Source organism: Saimiri boliviensis, chromosome 7 (assembly GCF_048565385.1).
Source record: "Saimiri boliviensis isolate mSaiBol1 chromosome 7, mSaiBol1.pri, whole genome shotgun sequence".
In the NCBI taxonomy this organism is placed as follows: Eukaryota; Metazoa; Chordata; class Mammalia; order Primates; family Cebidae; genus Saimiri; species Saimiri boliviensis.
In genome coordinates this window covers 93508700-93529832 of record NC_133455.1, presented here as the reverse complement: position 1 = coordinate 93529832, position 21133 = coordinate 93508700, and the positions used below count along the sequence as shown (strand labels likewise).

General features: G+C 41.2%; 1 protein-coding gene and 2 pseudogenes across 3 annotated transcripts in view; 2 read left to right on the top strand and 1 right to left on the bottom strand.

Annotated features, from left to right (window-relative positions):
* Positions 1 to 21133, bottom strand: part of FGD4 (FYVE, RhoGEF and PH domain containing 4) — a 252879-nt gene that overhangs the window by 178390 nt on the left and 53356 nt on the right. The window lies entirely within an intron of this gene.
* Positions 4266 to 4980, top strand: LOC101038525 (large ribosomal subunit protein uL6 pseudogene; annotated as a pseudogene).
* Positions 10060 to 10151, top strand: LOC120365168 (U6 spliceosomal RNA; annotated as a pseudogene).

The following is a 21133-nucleotide window of genomic DNA, read 5'->3' as shown; positions in this document are numbered from 1 at the left end:
ATGATTATTTGCATAATTCCTGAAAACTCTATTTAATCTACTTGTAAGCAAACCATTTTATACATAATCTGGAATACTGGGATCATTTTAGACTAACATATCTTGCAGTCCTACAGTCCACCCAGCAACAGTTGCTTTTATCTTAATTTGCTTATTTGCTGTACAAATGAGAATACATTTGTAACTTCCTCAAGCTCACTTCGAGCCAGAAATAGAATTTTGGTTTAAGATATGGTTGCTAAATCACACTTCCTCTGCAATGGTAAGCTACCATTGGTAAGCTGGTCACTAAGAAATAGAAAACAAGAAGTATGGGATATTCAAAATATTTTTCATAGCAATTTCTCCCTACTCATCCTTCTCTATTTTGCCTATCTCCTAAATATGCTATATTGTGATTATGGAAAAAGACAGCAACTACTTTGGCAGATAAGAAAAAACACCTTATTCCTACATCAAACATGAAGCAAATATTTCCTTTTCTTATTAAAATATAGAATGTGGCCTCGAAATTTATGGCACTTTTTAAAAAATACATGTTAAATTTATTCTATTTAATTTTACTGGTATAGACTATTGTTTTGATTTATAAGTTTGAAACTGTTCTCTAAGAAATTTGTGGGTGACAACTGGCACTACAGTAGAGGAGTTTACGTAGAGCACACTGCCCAATTGAACTTTATGCAATAATGGAAATGTTGTATAATTCTGCTATATAATAAGGTGGTCACATGAACACTTGCAACATGGTTCATGTGATCAAGGAACTGAAATTAACTTTATTTCAGATATTCTGGGTTTTTTGTTTGTTTGTTTTTGTTTTTTCTTTTGAGACAGAGTCTCACTCTGTCACCCAGGCTAGAGTGCACAATCTCGGCTCACTGCAACCTCTGCCTCCCAGGTTCAAGTGATCCTCCCACCCCAGCCTCCCGAGTAGCTGGCAATACAAGTGCATGTGACCACACCAAGCTAATTTTTGTATTTTTAGTAGAGACAGGGTTTCACCATGTTGGTCAGGCTGGTCTCGAACTCCTGACCTCAAGTGATCTGCCCACCTCAGCCTCCCGAAGTGCTGTGAATACAGGCAGGAGCCACTACACCTGGCCTAATATTCATTTTTAAAGCAACCTGTGTCCAGTAGACAGCATAGATTTAAAGTCTGAAAATATATATATATATATATATATATATATATATATTTTTTTTTTTTTGGCTGAATATACTTTTAACTTTTTATTTTGAAATACTCATAGACTCATAGGAAATTGCAAAAATATTACAGAGGTCCAGTGTACCATTCACCCAGTTTCCTTTGATCATTACATCTTGTAAGACTATAATACAATATCCAAACTAGAACACTTGCATTGGTACAATGTGTTTGATTTTATATCACTTTATTACTTGTATAAACTTGTGTATTCATTACCACAATTAAAAGACTGACAATCATTCCCACAGAGTTCCCTGGGACTACCCCTTTAGTGGCGCCCAATGCCTTTCTCCCTAGTATCCTTAACACTTGGCAACTACTAACCTGTTCCCCATCTCTCTCATTTTGCCATTTACAGAATGTTTGTTATATAAATGGAATCACACAGTATGTGACTTTCTGAGATTACCTTTTTACATTCCACATAATGCCTTTAACAGTCATTCAAGTTCTTGCAGGTACCAATCGCACATTCCTTTTTCTTGCTGCACAGAATTCTATTATGTGAATGTACCACAGGTAGTTTAGCTATTCATAAATTAAAGAACATTTTGGCAGGGAAAGGTGGCTCACACCTGTAATCTCAGCACTTTGGGAGGTCAAGAGGGGTGGATCACCTGAGGTCAAGAGTTTGAGGCCAGCCTGGTCAATACGATGAAACCCCGTCATCTTTTTTGAGATGAAATATTGAAAATACCATGCATGGTGGTGCACACCTGTAATCACAGCTACTTGGGAGGCTGAGGCAGAAGAATAAATTGAACCTGGGAGGCAGAGGTTGCAGTGAGACGAAATCGTGCCACTACACTCCAGTCTGGGTGACAGATCGAGACTTTGTCTCAAAAAAAAAAAAAAAAAAAATTCATTGTTCATAAGTTTTGGCTATTACAAATAAAACTGGTATGAGCATTCATGTACAACTTTTTGTGTGGCTCTAACATTTCATTTCTCTGGAATAAATGCCCAGAAGTATAACTGCTAGGTCCTATGCTAAGTGTTCGCATGTGGTTATCTCCTTTGTCTTCTGTACATCCTTTATGGTGAAACATGTTATTATGTTTGCCATTTTCTAACTAATTGAGTTTTTTACCACTGAATTTTGAGGTCTGTTTATATATTCTAGATAGAATGTTTGTCAAATATAGAGTTTCCAAGTGGTTTTTTCCCCCAATTTATATGTTGTCTTTTCTACCTTTTAACATAGACTTTTACAAGGCAAAAGCTTTTACTCTCAATGAAATTTGAGTGATCAATTATTTTTAAGGATTATGCTTTTGGTGTCATGGCTAAGAACCCTTTATCAGATTTTCTCCTATATTTTCTTTAAAAAATACTACAGTTTTATGTTTAACATTTTAATAAATGGTTGATTTCAGCACATTTTTATGTAAGGGTTTTTATTTTTTTGTCCATGGGCATCCAACTGCTCTATAACCATTTGTTACACAGATCATCCTTCCTCAACTGTAATATTTTTGCACCTTTGTCAAAGATCAGCTGACTGTACTTGCACATGCCTATTTCTGGGTTCTATATTCTGTTTGCTTTATTTGTCTATCTCTTCTAGTATCACACTCTTGAAGATTGTAGTGACATAATACATTCTAAAAGCGAGTAGAGTGATACCACATACATTGTTCTTTTTTTTTTTTTTTTTTTTTTTGAGATGAAATGTCGCTCTTTTGCCCAGGCTGGAGTGTGATGGCATGGTCTTGGGTCAACACAACCTCCGCCGCCTAGGTTCAAGTGATTCTCCTGCCTCGGCCTCCCAAGTAGCTGGAATTACAGGCATGCACTACCACGCCTGGCTGATTTTGTATTTTTAGTAGAAACAGGGTTTCTCCACGTCAGTCAGGCTGGTCTTGAACTCCAAACCTCAGGTGATCTGCCCACCTTGGCCTTCCAAAGTGCTGGGATTACAGGCGTGAACCACCATGCCCAGCCTCATTATTCTTTCTCAAAACTGTTAACTATTATAGTTACTTTGCCTTTCTTTCCCTCCAGAGAGGGTCTCATTCTGTCACCCAGGCTGGAGAACAGTGGCACAATCTTGGCTCACTGCAGCCTCAATCTCCTGGGGTCAAGCAATGTTTCCACTTCAGCCTCCTGAGTAGCTGGGACTACAGCCACCACACCTGGCTAACTTTTGCATTTTTCTAGAACAAAGTCTCCCCACGTTACCCAGGCTGACCTCAAATTCCTGGACTCAAGCTACCTGCCTGCCTTGGCCTGCCAAAGTGCTGGGATTACAGGGTGAGCCACCATGCCCAATCTACTACCTTGTCTTTGTATGTAAACCTTTAGAATCATCTTGTGTATAGCTACAAAAATCTTGCTAGAAATCTTATAGGAATTGTCTTAAACCCTTATATAAATTTGGAATAAATGAGATCTTTACCATATTGAGCCTTCCAATCCATGAATACAGTATGTCACTTCATTTATTTACTTCAGTCACTGCCGTCTCTTTTAAATTTTTTTTTGAGAGATGGAGTTTTGCCTTTTGTGTTTTAACTTTCATATTAAAGATATAGTAACTTACATACTAAAGATATAATTTACATACCAGCACAGTATTTGAGTATTCTTTTTTTTGAGAGTCTCACTCTGTCACCTAGACTGGAGTACAGTGGCACTATCTCAGCTCACTGCAACCACTGCCTCCCAGGTTGAAGTGATTCTCATGCCTTTGCCTCCCGAGTATTTGGGATTACAGTTATGCAACACTGCTCCCAGCTAATTTTTGTATTTTTAGTAGAGACAGAGTTTCACCATGTTGGCCAAGCTGGTCTTGAACTCCTCACCTCAAAGGCTGCCTGGCCTCCAAAAGTGTTGTGCTGAGATTACAGGAGAGAGCCACCACACCTGGCATATTTGAGTATTCTAAATTTGACTGTGTATTTCCTTTAACCAGTGAGTTTTATACTTTCATGTTTCATATTTTCATGTTACTCATTAGCATACTTTTCTTTGAGCTTGAAAAGCACCCTTTAGTACTGTGTGTGTGTGTGTGTGTGTGTGTGTGTGTGTGTGTGTGTGTGTGTTTTAAAAAAAAAAAGGTCCGCTTTGCTGCGTTTACTGCGAGAATGAAGACCATTCTCAGCAATCAGACTGTCGACATTCCAGAAAATGTCGACATTACTCTGAAGGGACGCACAGTTATCGTGAAGGGCCCCAGAGGAACCCTGCAGAGGGACTTCAATCACATCAATGTAGAACTCAGTCTTCTTGGAAAGAAAAAAAAGAGGCTCCGGGTTGACAAATGGTGGGGTAACCGAAAGGAACTGGCTACTGTTCGGACTATTTGTAGTCATGTACAGAACATGATCAAGGGTGTTACGCTGGGCTTCCGTTACAAGATGAGGTCTGTGTATGCTCACTTCCCCATCAACGTCGTTATCCAGGAGAATGGGTCTCTTGTTGAAATCCGAAATTTCTTGGGTGAAAAATACATCCGCAGGGTTCGAATGAGACCAGGTGTTGCTTGTTCAGTATCTCAAGCCCAGAAAGATGAATTAATCCTTGAAGGAAATGACATTGAGCTTGTTTCAAATTCAGCGGCTTTGATTCAGCAAGCTACAACAGTTAAAAACAAGGATATCCGGAAATTTTTGGATGGTATCTATGTCTCTGAAAAAGGAACTGTTCAGCAGGCTGACGAGTAAGACCTTAGAGTTGTCCAGCTACAGAAACAAGATGTCTATCATACCTAAGACTTACTTGTGATACTTCAATGATGCAATAAAAGACCTACTCATTTGGAAAAAAAAAAAGGTCCAGTGGTGGTGAACTCCCCAAGCTTTTGCTTGTCTGGAAAAGTCTGTCTCTTCATTTGTGAAGGATAGATCTGCTGGGTACAGTATTTATGGTTGCCATGATTTTTTCCCCCTTAGCACTTTGAATATATCACCCTTAACGTGTTTCAGCTGAGAAGCCTGCTGCTAGCGACGCTGGGACTTCTTTATGTTGCTTCTTCCCCTTGCTACTTTCAGGGTGTCCTCTCTTTAATCTTTGATCTTCAACAGTTTGATTATAATGTATATTGGGATAATCTTACTTGGATTGAATCTGATTGCAGACTTCTGACTTTTCCTAAACCTGAATATTTCTATCTTTCTCCAGGTTTAGAAAGTTTTATACTACTATTTGTTTAAATAAGCTTTCTACTCCTTTCTATTTATCTTCTCCTTCATGAACTTCTGACTCAACCATTTGTTCTTTTGATGTTGTGCCATGAATTCCATATGCTTTCATTACTTTTCATTCTTTTTTTCTCCTCTGACCATATTTTCAAATAACCTGTGGTTGAGTTTACAGATTCTCCTGACTGATAGAAATGTTGTTGATACTCTCCATTGCATTTTTCATTTCACTCACTGTTATTTTTTACCTCTAGGATAGCTGCTTTAAAATTATTATTTCGCCGGGCGCGGTGGCTCAAGCCTGTAATCCCAGCACTTTGGGAGGCCGAGGCGGGTGGATCACGAGGTCGAGAGATCGAGACCATTCTGGTCAACATGGTGAAACCCCGTCTCTACTAAAAATACAAAAAACTAGCTGGGCATGGTGGCACGTGCCTGTAATCCCAGCTACTTAGGAGGCTGAGGCAGGAGAATTGCCTGAGCCCAGGAGGCGGAGGTTGCGGTGAGCCGAGATCGCGCCATTGCACTCCAGCCTGGGCAACAAGAGCGAAACTCCGTCTCAAAAAAAAAAAAAAAAAAAAAAAAAATTATTATTTCAATCTCTCTCAGTCTGGTCACCTACTATTTTCTTCATTACATTAATTTGTTTCTGTGTATTTTATGCAAGTTCACTAAGCTTCCTTAAAACAGTCATTTTGAATTCTTTACAAGGCAGTACATACATCTCTTTTTCTTTAGTGTCATTCACTGGCATCTTATTTTGTCCATTTGGTGATGCCATGTTTCCCTGATTCTTGTGGTCGATGTCTGTGCATTTGGAGAAACAGGCACTTACCATAGTCTTCACAGACTTGCTTTGTCTGGGAAAGCCCTGCAGCAGGGACAGTGCTAGGGAGCACCAAAATCCTGGGATAGTTGCAGCCGGCACAGGACTGCCAGAGCCCAGGGAAGATGCAGCTGGTACAGCACTGGGGCATTCCAGAACCCCAGTATAGCTATGGCCAGCAAGGCAGTGCCAGAAGCATGGGGCCTGCTATAGCAGGGTTAGGGTTAGGGGAGGGATAGAAGACCAGGGTCATTGAGGCCTGTCTGCAACCTGGAGCCACTGATGTCAGCCTAGTGGTGGTGTGGGCTGAGGACTGAGTTCACCACACGCCTAAATCCTGGGGCTGTGTGGTCTCAACTGCTGCCAGGGCAGGTCTACAGTACAGCCTGGATAATGGGTCTGTGGGGGTCTGGCTTGATGGTGGGTTTTACTGTGGCAGGCCCAGTGTTGGGACCCAAGGTAACATTCTGTGCTCACTTCCTCCATTTCCCCTAAGTGAACTATATCTCTCTTCACACTGTACTGCCTGGGGATGGAGAAGCAGTGATGCAGGTAATATAAGAACGTGTCCAAGTACTGCCATCACTCATTTGATTTTCTTAGCTCTTGTGGAAAATATATTTCCACGTGAATAGTTGTTCAAATGGAAGTTTCTATGTGGGAAATTTCTAGAGAGTCCTACTCTGCTCCATCCCCCTCCCCTCAGTTTATTTAGACCTTTCATAAGGATTTTATAGTTTTCATGGGTATATCTTTTTTAAAAAACAACCTGAGTGATAAATAGAAATAGCTTCTAAATGCTACCAAAATAAAAAGTGACAGTGCAAACAGATTTTAGAAGTCAAAATGATCCTGGTTAATTAAAGTGAAAAAAAAAATTAAGAAAAACACAAACATAAGCTTGGCACATGACTTACACCTGTAATCTCAGCAATTTGGGATGCTGAGACAGGTGCTTGAGCTCAGGAGTTCAAAATCAGCCAAAGCAACATAGGGAGATGCCATTTACACATATACACACATACACACACACACACACACACACACGCAATTTTTTTTTAATTGGCTGGGTATGGCTAGGCACACCTACAGTCCCAACTACTTGGGAGTATTAGGTGAGAGCATCACTTGAGTCCAGGACATCAAGGCTATAGTGAACCATAACGGTGCCACTACACTCCAACCTGGGCAATAGAGCAAGACCCCGTCTCAAGGAAGAAAAAAAAAACAACCCACAAACAAATATATCCATCTGGGGCAAATAAGCAGAATATGCTGAAAAATAGACTTTACAGGCAGGGTGTGGTGGTTCGCACCTGTAATCTCAGCACTTTGGGAGGCTGAGGCAGGCAGATCACTTGGGCCTGGGAGTTTGAGACCAGGCTGAGCCATAAGGCAGGACTCTGTCTCTATAAAAAATACAAAAAATTAGCTGGATGTGGAGGCACGCATCTGTGGTCCCAGTTACTTGAGAGGCTGAGGCAGGAGAATCACTTAAACTCAGAAGGCAGAGGTTGCAGTGAGCCAAGATTGCACCACTGCACTCCAGCCTCGGTGACAAAGTGAGACCCAGTCTCAAAAAAAAGAAAAGAAAAAATAATAACGCTTTATAAATTTTTCTGCTTAGATTTCTGCAGAGAAGGTCAAATGGGAAAAAAAAGAATTCTGTTAAATAGTAAACGAATATAACTATTTGGACAATTTACTAAAACTACAGGAAAAAGTAAAATGTATGAAAAAAATCTTTAGGGGATTAAAATTAATTAGCCCAGCAATGAGAGGTCTGCAAGCTAATTAAGAAATATAATCAGAAAGTTACTTACCTACCCAGGAGAAATAAAGGATGATTTAAAAATTATATACAAGAATATATTCTTAACAACAGGAGTTTAAAATAGTAAGACCTCATGGGAGGCAGAGATAGGAGGACTGCTTAAGGCTAAGTTTGAGACCAGCCTGGGCAACACAGACAGACCCTATCTCTAGTAAAAATAGAATAGAATGTAGTAAGTTTTACAAAAGTTTAGTCATATGACTATACTTTAGTCATATTTTGTAGGAAATAAAACAAGATCCTATTAAATATGACTAAAGTATACTTGTGAGGCAAGAACACCAAAAAACCTCAGAGACCTCAAATGGCACAAGTATACACTCCAAGCCTTGAGAAAACCACATCTGCTTTTCAAATCTGACAGTGAAAAAAATCTGAAGACCAAGGTGCCAGTTACAGTGAACAGTTCCTGTTCACCTCTGTGTCTCCTAGTTAACATTTTACTAGTTCACATACAATAACTGCTTGATGGATTAATAAGTATCTAGCCTGTCCCAAAGCAAACAGAATTATAATTTGGCCAGATACAGAAGGAAATAATCTCTGGAAACCAAGAGCGTGGGCATCATTGTTGAAACGGTTGGTAATGGTATCATGCCAGGGAAGTTTGACACTGGGATGGAGAATATCAAGAAATAGCTGTAAGGATTCCTCATGCAGATTCATATGTCACGGATCATGCCTCAACTACACTACCCATAAGATCATTCCTAAATAAGTCACTCCACCAGACCTGGTAAGGTATGAGGAGGATGGAAGATTAAAACATAAATGGAATAACAAAGAAGAGAGAAAAAGGAGGAAGCACACGTTACACTTGCAAACTACTCAGATGTCGGAGAGTAAAACTATAAGAAAGTAAGGGAAACTTGTGCTGTCCCAAACATTTTCACAAACAATCATATTGAAGAAAAAATATTCAAGTTATTTCAATACTTAACAAAAGGCCAGGCACGATGGCTCACATCTGTAAGCCCAGCACTTTGCGAGGCCAAGGTGGGCAGATCATCTGAGGTCAGTAGTTTGAGACCAGCTTGGTCAACATGGTGAAACCCCATCTCTATAAAAAATACAAAAAATTAGCCAGGCGTGGTGATAGACACCAATTTCAGCTATTCAGGATGCTGAGGCATGAGAATTGCTTGAACCTGAGAGAAGGAGGCTACAGTGAAAGCCAAGATCATGCAACCACTCCCCAGCCTGGGCAAAGGAGTGAGACTCTGTCTCACTAAAAAGCACAATCACATTGAAGAAAAATATTCAAGTTATGTCAGAACTTACCAACAACTTACTGATGCTATCAACAAAAGGCATAACCAGAAACAAAAGCATTAAATCAAAAGTACAATAAGATAAAAAATAAAGGTCAAAGACTTAATACTAATCAGATTCTATGAATTTTAAAGCTGAAAGATAGATATAAACTCTGTTGAATCACTATTGTCACAGAGCATTAATCTGATATTTTTTTCCCTAAACAGAACTCCATATTAGAGAGAGAGAAATTTACAAGCCTAACGGCTTAACAAATTCAGGAAGCCATTTACTATCCTGTAAGGGCAAACCTAACAGATGACAGGGTGAATGAGCAAAGGCAGAGGCGACCTCTTCTACCATCTGTTTTGTCATCTCCTACCAATCTGCAAACAGCTGCACACAAAAGTTCCAAGTTATAGAAAGCCCGGACTTCTGTCATCCCATTATTCACTCTTTGGTTTACCACAATCATTTCTACAATGCATCCAGATTATGCCTTTCATTGTTCACAACTCTTAAAGAGCATCTGGTTGCTATTTTGAGGAGGGGAGTGTGTGGAAGGCGACTATTTCTCTACATTTAGCAGTATATAAGGTGAGCTTTACTTAAAAAAAAAAAATGCACTTCACTATTAAGATCAAGTAAGATGTATAAATGCATTCACACTTCCCTGTCACACACAAACCTTGACACAACTGGTGGTGCTGGAGAGTGTTATTCTGTTGGCAAAAACTTAAAATGACTTCTGTCCATCTGTGAAATATACCATTTAAGATTTCTTTCAATAGTGCTTACTTGGCAGCACATATACTAAAATTGGAATGACATAGAAAAGAATACAAGGATGACATGCAAATTCGTGAAGCATTCCATATTAAAATAAAATTTCAACAAACTGATAATAAGAGAGGCTCTTTATATAGAAAGGTTTTCTTGCTTGCTTTTTTGTTTGAGTCGAAGTCTCTGAGTCTCGCTCTTGTTGCCCAGGCTGGAGTGCAGTGGTGTGATCTCGGCTCACTGCAACCTCCGCCTCCTGGGTTCAAGTGATTCTCCTGCCTCAGCCTCCTGAGTAGCTGGGATTACAGGCCCCCCGCCAACACACCCAGCTAATTTTTGTACTTTTAGTAGAGATGGGGTTTTGTCATGTTGGCCAGACTGGTCTTGAACTCCTCACCTCAGGTGATCCACCCGCTTGGACCTCCCAAAGTGCTGGGATTAAAAGCGCGAGCCACCATGCCTGGCCAGATCTTCAAGTTTCTCAAGTAGTAAACAATTACTTTTCACCAACTCATAACCTTAAGATAAGAGTGTCATTTCAGTACTGTTAAAGAAAAACAGCTAACAGATTACAGTGGATTAATGACAGCCACACGTCCTGTCACTACCCCCACTAAGATATGGAGTCTATCTCTCCACCTCCTTGAATCTAAGCTAGGTATATGACTGCTTTGTACAGCAGAAAAGACCAGAAATTCCACTGTGTGCCAATTGTGAGCTTAATCTTTAAGAGACCAGGCAACTTCTTTTTTGTTTTTCTAACTAGAAACAGGGTCTCACTATGTTACCCTGGCTCGCCTCAAGTGATCCATCCACTTCAGCCTCCTGGGTAGCTGGGATTATAGGCATATGCTCCTGCACCTAGCTAGAGGCATGGCAACTTCTGCTTCCTGCTTTTTGGAGTCTAGCTGCCAAGTTGTGTGAAAGTCCAAAAAGAAACATGCATCAGAAAGGGCCGTGTGGAGGAGAATTAAGGCCCCAGTTGACAGCCCCAACTAAATTCTTAGGTGTTAGGACCAACTTGACAGTCATGTAATTGAGGTATCTTGGAAATAAATCTAATCGAGCCACTCAAACTGACAACACACAGATCAGAGACAAGCCATTCCTACCAAACTCTGGCCAAACTGTAAGACCGTGCATGAGAAAATACTTGTTTAAAGCCATTAAACTGTGACATTATTAATTACTTTTTGTAGCAACCATAGATAACCAAAACAGTATTTGGTATCAAAAATGGGGCTCTGCTGTAGCAAAAACTCAAAATACGTACTGGTTTTGGGTCCAGGTGGTAGACAACAGCTGGAAGACCGTGAGTCAAGATTTGAAAAACAGTACAGAAATGTTATTGGTAGCCGAAGAAATGGAGACCTAAGAAAAAGCAGCAGACACATTTCATATAGTAACGTGGAAGACAGATAGGGTACTTAATGAACTCATGGACCCAACTAAGGAGAATTCCAAGAAGAATGCTGAAAGCACCAACTGGCTTGTTTTTAGCTGCCTATAATAAAATACAGGAGTAGTGAGATGAATCAAAAAAGGAACTGTTTGGTTCCTTCTTAAGAAAAATTTAGAGGAAATATAAATAAGTTGGACTAAGTAGGTTAAAAAATTTTTTAAAAAAACAACACAATTCCTCTTTTCAGTAGCTAACCTTAAAACCACTCAAAATAAGAAATGGCCTTAGGGCAAAGATCAAATCCAGTGCTACCAGTAAAGTGGAGCCTCTAGGATCTGGTGGTAAGACTCTTTTTTGAGACCCCATGAAGATTTTAGGTGGTGGCTCATGGATTTTCAGTTAGTCCAGTGGTTCTAAAACTTTGTATACATCAGGCTCAGCTGGAGATCTTATTAAAACCTAGATTGCTGGGCTGGATCATCACAGTTTTTCAACCAGCAAGTCTGGGACGGAGACTTCAACTCTAAGTTCCCAGGTGATACAACTGCTGCTGGTACAGACACCTATGCTTTTGGAATCACATAGCTAGAACAAAAGGCTTTAAAGAATCTTGAGTGTTTTGAGTACCAACTAAACCAGACAGTAGAGCTTTTGACAATAAAAGGTATTTTCACACCACAGTCTGATATAAAGGCAGTCTAAGGTATAGGAAGCCCTATCTTAAAAAGATTTGTGGGAGCATTTTTTATCTAATGTTGTAAACCCCTTAGAGATCTATGGTAAAACCCAAAAGGCTTTTCAGAGAAATACACCAGTGGGAGTACCATCAGCTTGGACTAATAGAGTCAGTTAAAAATGAAAAATATTAGCACCCTTACTGGACAGAAAGAACCCCAAAACATGGGCCATTTCTCATGGAAAAGTAAGAATCAGAACACAACCAAGAGCCCAGGGGATGGAGATGAGAGCCAAAGAGATGCACCCAGGCAGTGAACTGGTTCCTCAACAAGGATATATATTGAGCCAGATGTCAGAGCTGCTATGCACCAGAGATGGCCATGTGCCTCCCAGTCACATCTGCTGCTTTTTTTCTGTTTAAATGACAGTTTACAATGCCAAGGTTTTTACTACATTCACAGATATATACAACCACCATCAATTTTAGACCTTTTAATCATACCAAAAAGTTTTGTTTTGTTTTTTTTTTTTAAATAGGGTCTGGCTTTGTCATCCAGACTAGAGTACAGTGATACAGCCATGGCTCGCTGCAGCCTCAACCTCCTGGGCTCAAGTGATCCTCCTGCCTCAGTCCCAAGTAGCTGGGACTACAGGCACGCACAACGACACCCAGAAAATTTTTGTATTTTTTGTAGAAATGGGGTTTTGCCATGTGGTCGAGCCTATTCTTTTTTTTTTTTTTTTTTGAGACGGAGTTTCGCTCTTGTTACCCAGGCTGGAGTGCAATGGCGCGATCTCGGCTCACCGCAACCTCCGCCTCCTGGGCTCAGGCAATTCTCCTGCCTCAGCCTCCTGAGTAGCTGGGATTACAGGCACGTGCCACCACGCCCAGCTAGTTTTTTGTATTTTTAGTAGAGACGGGGTTTCACCGTGTTGACCAGGATGGTCTCGATCTCTCGACCTCGTGATCCACCCGCCTCGGCATCCCAAAGTGCTGGGATTACAGGCGTGAGCCACCGCGCCCGGCCTGAGCCTATTCTTAAACTCCTGGATTCAAGCAGTGCACCCACTGTGGCCTCCCAAAAGTACCTGGATTACAGGCATGAGCCACCGCTTCCATCCCAAAAAGAACTTTATACCCTTTAGCTGCTACCTTCCCCCATTCCAGCCCTCCCAGCCTAAGCAACACTAATCTTTTTGTCAATAGATTTGGCTGTTTGGGACATTTCATATAAATGGAAGCATGCAATATGTGGTCTTCTGCAACTGGATTATTTCACTTAGTACATTTTTAAGATTCACCCATGTTGTAGGTAGGAGTACAATTCCATTATACAAGCATATCGCTTTTATCCATTCAACAGTTGGACATTTGGGTTGTTTCTACATTTTGCCTATTATATTGCAACTATAAACGTTCATGTACAAGTTTTTCTGTGGAACTACGGTTTCATTGCTTTTGAGTATATACCTAGATACAGTCATAAGGCAACTCTATGTTTAGAACTAAACATAGAGAGCTACTTTTGAAGAACTACCCAGACTGTTTTCCAAAGCAACTGCACCATTTTACATTTCTACCAGCAGTGTGTCAGGGCTCTGATTTCTCCACTACCGCTAATTCTTTTTGAAGAGGAATATCTGATGCAATTTTCCTGTCCCTGCCTTACATTATATGTTGGCGTGGAAAGTAGGGAAGAAGGGAAAATAACGTGTCCCTTTAGTTCATAGGTCTTCAGTTTGAGATGGGATGCACCCAAGGAGCCTCACCTGCACCTGGACCTGATTTACAGGATGAAATCCTGGACCTGTCAAGCTGATGTAGCAATGGAGTAAGTGAGACTTGCGTGGGCTGCTCTATTGTGCATGTGTGAAGGGCTAGAGAGCACACTCTGGTCAGTGGTTATTTTGGTGATCATCCCCAGTGAACCACACTTCTAGGTGTTTTCATCTTTGTTAAGTCACTTCCCACACTGATATGGGCTGGGCCTATTACTGCCTTGACCACTAACACAGGCAGAAATGATGCTGTGCTGGTTCTGGGCCTAGTCCTTAACTGTGTGGGCAGCATCCACTGCCTCCCTGTTGGAATCCAGATACCACTCCATAAGTGACCCAAGCAGCCACTGGGTCGCAGCTGAGCACCCATCCAAGTCTCAGAGGAACAGCCATTCTAGCAGCTAGCCAATACCACGTGAACCAGAAGAACAGCTTGGTCAGCCCACTGAATCATGAGATGTAATAAATCACTAGTTGAAGCTACTAAGCTTTAGAGTGGTTTATTACACTGCAATAAACAGCCAAAACAGAGATCACCTTTGGATAGGCATCTGAGGAGATGTAATGTGGAATAAACCTTTTCTTTTTTCTGAAAAGGCTAACGCATTATATCTATGATCAATTCAACAACATTTAAACAAAGGAAAGATACCTTCTAAGTTTCAGGAGACTTTTCTAGAGTCCATATTAGTCAGAGTTCTCCAGAGGGAAATAAAGAACAGGATATAGATCAGATAGAAAGAGAGAGAGATGGATGGATGGATGAGAGGGGATTCATGAGGGAAATTGGCTCATGTGATTATGGAGGCTCAGAAGTTCCATAACTGATCATCTGCAAGCTGGAGGCCCAGGGATGCCAGTGCCTGGCTCAGCAAAAGCCGACAAGCCTCAGAACCAAGGAAGGCAATGATATAATTCTCAGTCTGAGGCCATAGACCTGAGAACTTGGTATGGGGGTTAGGGGAAAGGTTGGCAGGCCCCTAATCAGTCCAAAGGCCAAAGAGCCCAGGTTCTGATGTCCACGGACAGGAGAAGAATGGGAAAAACAGAGAGAGAAACATCTAAAATTAACCATCACAGGTCTAGGCAACTAATAACAAATATTTATAGTTTCCATTTTCAACAGAAAACAACAAGCAGAACAAGCGTCATCAGGGAAGAATCGCCAACGATGGGACATATCAACATTAGCTGAAATCTCTTGATGGCAGACAGGGAATACAGACCAATAGAAGGCAAGGCCCTGTGTATCAAGTAAATTCACATGAGAATGTGGAAGTCAGCAAGGACTACACAGACACCAAACAATTGGTGGGAAGAGCCAAGGAAACCTTGGAAGCAGGCTGTGTGGTGGCTCATGCCTATAATCCCAGCACTTTGGGAGGCCGAGGAGAGCGGATTACCTGAGGTCAGTAGTTCTAGATCATCCTGGCCGACATGGTAAAACCGTGTCTCTACCAAAAATAGAAAAATTACCTGGGTGTGATGGTGTACACCTGTAGTCACAGCTACTAGGAAGGCTGAAGCAGGAGAATAGCTTGAACCCAGGAGGCAAAGGTTGCAGTTAGCCAAGATTGTGCCATTGCACTCCAGCCTGGGTGACAGAGTGAGACTTTGTCTCAAAAAAAAAAAAAAAAAAACAGAAAAAGAAAGCAGTTCTGAAACCTGTCATGGCCACCAGCAAATACTTTAGCATCAATACCTCCAGCAAAACTTGTAAGCTCTGCTTTTTTGTACTTAGGCAGCTGCTTCCTTCCGCCTGCTACTTTGGATTAGGGAGCCCTAATCCAAAGGATTTGGATTAGGGAACTTGGAGGTTTTCTGCAACTCTAGAAGAGGTATAGTAACTTCCTTAAAACGTTGTAGAATTATTCTAATTCACATAGGGTAATTCTTAGAAAACTTCCAGACATGTAGTAAAATGTGAATATATTACACTATTAAATTATTACTTATTTGTTCAATGACAAGTATGTATCTGCTCTAAAAATGGTGACTTTCAAGAAAAGTTTTTAAATAAAATATTATCAACCCACAAGTCTATTAACAGAAAATTGGTTTAAACCAATTGTAGTCTAGGTATAGAATGAAATACTATGCTGTCTTTAAAAAGACAGCAAATAGTCAGGCATGGTGGCTCACACCTGTAATCCCAGCACTTTGGAAGGATGAGGCGGGCGGACTGCCTGAGGTCAGGAGTTCGAGACCAGCCTGGCTAACATGGTGAAACCCATCTCTAGTAAAAGTATAAAAAAAATTAGCAGGGTGTGGTGGTGCAAGCCTGTAGTCCGAGCTACTCGGGAGGCTCAGGTAAAAGAATTGCTTGAACACAGGAGGCGGAGGTTGCAGTGAACCAAGATTGCACCTCTGCATTCCAGCCTGGGTGACACAGCAAGACTCCATCTCAAAAATTAAATAAATTAAATTAAATTAAAACTAAAAGATGGCAAATTAGGGAATTTTAAAAGATTTCTGTGAAAACTTTCTAATATATATAAATTTTAAAAAAGTTGAAAAAACAGTATAATTCCATTTAAAGAAAAAATATATACTGCTTATATATGTATTTTAAAAATCTGATAGAAACCACCAGAATAGGCCAGGCGTGGTAGCTCACACCTATAATCCAGGCACTTTGGGAGGCTGAGGTGGTCAGATCATCTGAGGTCAGGAGTTTGAGAACAGCCTGGCCAACATGTGAAACCTGTCTCTACTAAAAATATATAAATTAGCTGGGCATGGTGGTGGGTACCTGTAATCCCAGCTACTCAGGAGGCTGAGGCAGGAGAATCACGTGAACCCAGGAGGCAGAGCTTGCAGTAAGCCGAGATCATGCCATTGCACTCCAGCCTGGGTGACAGACCAAGACTCTGTCTCAAAAAAAAAAAAAAAAGAAAGAAAGAAAACACCAGAATAAATAAATGCTGTAACTTGGGTGAGAAATTCGCTTTCTACAAAATATATGGTTACAATATCCTTTTTTTCCTTTGAGACAGGGTCTTAATTTCATTGCTCAGGCTGCAGTGCAATGGCACAATCACAGCTCACTGCAGCCTCAACCTCCTGGACTCAAGCCATCTGCCTGCCTCAGCCTCCCAAAGTGCTGGGTTTACACGCATGAGCCACTGCACCCAGCCCTGTAACATCTTTTTAACAGTAAGCACTTGACTTTTATAATCAGAAAAATATTAAGGCAAAGGCACATGGACCCTTCTTAGAACATAGCATACTTTTACCTGAATTTATTCACGATGTTTTCAATACTCATGCTACTCTAGCACTCAAGAGCTCAAGTCTGTTTTTAGACCAGTATCATAAGCTGCTACATGAGCTGTTTCCTGTATTGGTCAGCTATTTTTAATTAATGAACATTTGCTGTAAGAGATCACTGAGAAAGAAAAACACCTCTTTTGCAAATCACACTATAGAAAGGTTTCCTCTCTAGGATTTAAAAAAAAAAAAATCTAAGCTATAAAAAAGTATCCAACTTCATTTTTATTTTGAGACAGGGTCTCACTCTGCCAGACAGGCAGAGTGCAATGGCATAATCACAGGTCACTGCAGCCTCCAACTCCTGGGCTCAAGCAAGCAGCCTCAGGAGTAGCTAAGACTACAGGCCACGCCCAGCTAATTATTTTAAGAGATGTTGATCGCCATGGCTAGGCTCAGGCAAGCCTCCCAAAGTGGTAGGATTACATACATGAACCACCATGCCCAGCCAGCCAGTATTCTATTTAAAAAGGTGTTAGATAGTACTTTGTATTAAGTACTTATTTCCACTCTAATAATAGGATAAATTAATCTGTTAAAAGTTCCTCAAGGTACATATCTATATTCGATTACTTTTTCTTAAAAAAAAAAAAAAAATACAGCATTCATCATACAGTAGACAATGATTGAGGATAAAATTAGAGGTAAGCATTGGCTGGGCATGGTGGGACCATGTAATCCCAGCTACTTGGGACGCTGAGGTGGGAGGATTGCTTGAGTCCAAGAATTTGAGGTTACAGCGAGCCAAGATGGTGCTACTACACTCCAGCCTGGGTGACAGGGCAAGGCTCCAACTCAGAAAAAAAATAACTAAAAATTAAAAATTTTTTTTGAGAGGAATATCACTCTGTTGCCCAGCCTGTAGTGCATTGGCATGATCTCAGCTCATTGCAACCTCCATCTCCCATGTTGAAGCAATTCTTCTGCCTCAGCCCCCCAAGTAGCTGGGATTACAGGTGCCCACCACCATGCCCAACTTGTTTTTGTATTTTTAGTAGAGATCGGTTTCACCATGTTGGCCAGACTGGTGTTGAACTCCTGACCTCAGGTGATCTGCCTGCCACAGCCTCCCAAAGTGCTGAGATTACAGGCGTGAGCTACCAGGCCCAGCCAAAAATTAAAATTAAAGACCAATGGGAGAGAAAAAAGAAAACAATTACAAAAACAGAACAAGATTGGTTTTAAATCAAATATTTCTTTTTTTTTTTTGGAGACGGAGCTTTCGCTCTTGTTACCCAGGCTTGAGTGCAATGGTGCGATCTTGGCTCACCGCAACCTCCAGCTCCTGGGTTCAGGCAATTCTCCTGCCTCAGCCTCCTGAGTAGCTGGGATTACAGGCATGCGCCACCATGCCCAGCTAATTTTTTGTATTTTTAGTAGAGACGGGGTTTCACCATGTTGACCAGGATGGTCTCGATCTCTTGACCTCATGATCCACCCGCCTCGGCCTCCCAAAGTGCTGGGATTACAGGCATGAGCCACCGCATCCGGCCTTAAATCAAATATTTCTATGAAGCACCTATGTACAAAACACTGTCCTACACTGACTACAAGACTTAAATTTTGGTTGCTGAGCAAAATATAACTATGCCTTCCGCTTTACTAGCTCCTTCCAAGGTTCACAAGATAATATGGTTAAACAGTAGCTGCTATATAGACTTTAATTATATGTTTTATTTACTCATTCTTCAACCAACAAGTTATATACCACCACAAGGAATTCCCTTGAAGAGTCGGCAACATCCAAAAGAGGTGATACTTCTCCAATGGCTGGGTAGTAGAGCCAGGGGTCCTAAATTCCCACAAGCCACTCTCCCTTAGAATGAAGACAGAAATTTCCTGCAGATCTATCTAGTAAGGCCCCTATTGCACCATGGATAGTAACATACATTCCAGGCTCAAAATGAGAAAAAGAGTTTATCTTTCTTTTGCCAAACTGTAATCCTCATGACAGGTGACAATCCACACAATTGTAATAAACTCTACCCACACCCTCTTAATTCACCACTCCCCAAAATTCCTTACATTTGTTAACTGTTTCGCAATAAAATGCTTTCCTACCTATGTTTATTTGGTTCAAACAGGTTTTAGGATTTCTACCAAATAAAATATATTTCTACCTAATAAAATATATCTGCAATAAAAATGTAGCTAAAATGCTGGGCTTAGAGAGAAGCTCTGGTTGTAGGGTGGAGAGGGCTGATGTCCTCTAAAAAGGCCTTGCCTGTACCACATTCCACAGGGGCTGTGATTGCTAATTGTTTTGAGACAGAATCTGGCTCTGTAGCCCAGGCTGGAGCGCAGTGGTGCCATCTCAGCTCACAGCAACGTTCCACTCCCAGGTTCAAGCAATTTTCCTGTTTCAGCCTACTGAGTAGCTAGGATTACCATCTACACCACCACGCCTGGCTGATTTTTATATTTTTGTAGAGACAGGGTTATGCTATATCAGCCAGGCTAGTTTTGACGTCCTGGCCTCAAGCGATCCACCCACCTCAGCCTCCCGAAGTGCTAGGATTACAGTCATGAGTCACTGTGCTCGGCCGTGATTGCTTATTTTATAATAATTGCAAATTGGAAGGTATTTTGGATAATATTAAATCAGTAAGTTTTGAGCAAAGCAGACTGCCCTCCATAATGTGAGTGGGCCTCATCCGATCAGTTATAGGCCTGAAAAGAACAGAGACCAGCCTCCCAAATAAGAGCGAATTCTCCAGCAAATGGCCTTTGGATTTGTTCTGCACCACCTGGGTCTTGAGGCCGCCAACCCCACTGCAGATTTGGACTTGTCAGCCTCCATAATCTTATGAGTCAACTCCTTATAATACATTTCTTCATATGTACAGATACAGGCAGATGTTGCAGGTTCAGTTCTAGACCACCACAACAAAGTGAATAACTCAAAGCTAGTTGTAAACTTTTTTTTTATTTCCTAGTACATATAAAAGTTAAAATTGCCGGGCGCGGTGGCTCAAGCCTGTAATCCCAGCACTTTGGGAGGCCGAGGCGGGTGGATCACGAGGTCGAGAGATCGAGACCATCCTGGTCAACATGGTGAAACCCCGTCTCTACTAAAAAGTGCAAAAAATTAGCTGGGCATGGTGGCGTGTGCCTGTAATCCCAGCTACTCAGGAGGCTGAGGCAGGAGAATTGCCTGACCCCAGGAGGCGGAGGTTGCGGTGAGCCGAGATCGCGCCATTGCACTCCAGCCTGGGTAACAAGGGTGAAACTCCGTCTCAAAAAAAAAAAAAAAAGTTAAAATTATGTTTACAATATACTGCAGTTTGTCACATATGCCCTACCATTATGTTTTAATAAACAATGGACATCCTTAATTAAAACATACTTTAGGCTGGACACAGTGGCTCATGCCTGAAATCCTAACACTTTGGGAGGTCAAGGTGGGAGAATCGCTTGAGGCCAAGAGTTCAAAACCAGCCTAAGCAACATAGCAAGACACCATCTCTACAAAAAATTTAAAAGTAGCTAGGCACGGTGGTGTATGACTGTGGCTCCAGCTACTTGGAAGGCTGAGGCAGAAGGATCACTTGAGACCAGGAGGCCAACACTGCAGTGACCAGTGACTGCATCACTGCACTACAGTTTGGGTGATACAGCAAGATCCTGTCTCAAAAGACAAACACACACACAAGTACACACACAGACATACAGACACACACACACACACACACACACACACACACACACACAAACACTTTGTTGCTAAAAAAATACTAATGATCATCTAAGCCTTTGGTAAGTCATAATCTTCTGCTAGTGGAGAATGTTTGATGTTAATAGCTGCTGACTGATGAGGTTGGTGGCTGCTAAGGGTCAGTGGGGGGCGGTTATGGCAATTTCTTAAGAAAAGGAAGAAAACAATATATAATACCTATAACATACAAAATGTGTATTAGTCAACTGTTCATGTTATCAGTAAGGCTTCTGATCAACA